The sequence below is a fragment of the Cebus imitator genome, unplaced genomic scaffold (assembly GCF_001604975.1).
Source record: "Cebus imitator isolate Cc_AM_T3 unplaced genomic scaffold, Cebus_imitator-1.0 Scaffold444, whole genome shotgun sequence".
In the NCBI taxonomy this organism is placed as follows: domain Eukaryota; kingdom Metazoa; phylum Chordata; class Mammalia; order Primates; family Cebidae; genus Cebus; species Cebus imitator.
The window spans coordinates 228,287-230,046 of NW_016107759.1; positions in this window are offsets into that span (position 1 = coordinate 228,287).

The window sequence follows — 1,760 nt, forward strand, 5'->3', positions numbered from 1 at the left end:
TAGGCTGTTCCCCATGCAGGTGCAGGTGCCAGAACATTTCTCTCATTCCCGCCCCCTCCTGCCAGAGGGTAGGTGGCCGGAGTGAGGGTGCAGCCCCACCCACGCTTCCTCTGTCCTGGTAACCCTCTGAGAGCAGCCCAGTCAGCCGGGAAGGAGGAAGGGGCTGTGAGGCTCACAGCCTGTGGCCTGCACCTGGGGAGACTCTTCAGCAGGGCACCTGGCCGCCTTGCTCCTGCGCTTCTCCTGCACTTGCTAAGGTGCATTCAGAGCTCACTGTGTGCCCAGCCCTGAGCCCCCAGCTCACTGCCCCACCCTCCACCTCCTCAGGTCCAGAGGCCTCTGGGATCTCCTAGTGCTTCTGCTTCCTGGGCTGTGAGCCACTTCTGGAAACGTCCCTGTCCGCGGTGCTGAAGTCCTGGAATCCATGAGGGGATGTTGCACAGCTCATGGGCTCTCAGCCAGACTAGGAACATGACCAGCACTCCCAGCCCAGCCCCTGCCCAGAGCAAGCCTCCCCCTCCTCACTCAAGGTACTTCATCAAGCTTTGCGGAGGGGGAGAGGGGCCCCGTCACCACTTTTCTTCTGGACATGGACCGCTCTGAATTGCTAGGGAGTTCCCTCCCCATCTCCACCATTCAGTCTTCCTCTGTCACAGCCAAGAGCACCCAGCCCCTTCCTCCTTCCCGACTGACTGGTCTGCTCTCAGAGAGCTACTATGCTCTGGGCATAGAAAAACAGTTAAAAAAATAAACTAGGGCCAGGATTGGTGATTCATGCTGGTAATGCCAGCACTTGGGAGGCCAAGGTGGGCAGATCAGGAGGTCACAAATTCAACACCAGCCTGGCCAATAGTTCCTTTCTTTCTTTCTTTCTTTTTTTTTTTTTTTTTTTTTTTTTTTTTTTTTTTTTTTTTGAGACAGAGTCTTGCTCTGTTGCCCAGGCTGGAGTGCAATGACTCCATCTCCACTCACTGCAACCTCCGCCTCCCAGGTTCAAGCCATTTTCCTGCTTCAGCCTCCTGAGTGGCTGAGATTACAGGTGCATACAACCACACCCGGCTCATTTTTGTATTTTTAGTACAGACGGGGTTTTACCACGTTGGTCAGGTTGGTCTCAAACTCCTGACCTGGTGATCTGCCCGCCTCGGCCTCCCAAAGTGCTGGGATTACAGGAGTGAGCCACAGTGCCCGGCTCCACCTGGCCAATATGGTGGACCCCCATCTCCACTAATAATACAACAATTAGCTGGGCGTGGTGACACACGCCTGTATTCCTAGCTACTCGGGAGACTGAGGCAGAAGAATCACTTGAAGCTGAGAGGCAGAGGTTGCAGCGAGCTGCGATCATGTCACTGAATTCCAGCCTGGGAGACAGTGAGACACTGTCTCATTTAAAAAAAAAAAAGAAAGAAAGAAACTAAAATCCACCCATGCTTTCACACACACAGTTTCTTGTGTTACTTAGAGTAGGAGAGTCTCTCTTCCCTGTGTCCTCACACCCACCCCCAGAAGAGACTAAACTGAAGGGTTTGGGACTGAGCCACGGGCCCCATCCCGTGCTGAAGGAACACGGCTACACGTACAACTACTGCCGCAGGCCCTCTTTCTGGACAAAAGAAGCATCATGCTGTAGACACCTGTGTGCAACTTCCTATCCTCAGCAAACCTTTCAGCCAGTCCATTCCGCTCTGTGCCCTTGCACAGTTTCACTGATTGTTTCTATATTTCCATTATAATCCCTTGTCCTTGTCCTCATAAGT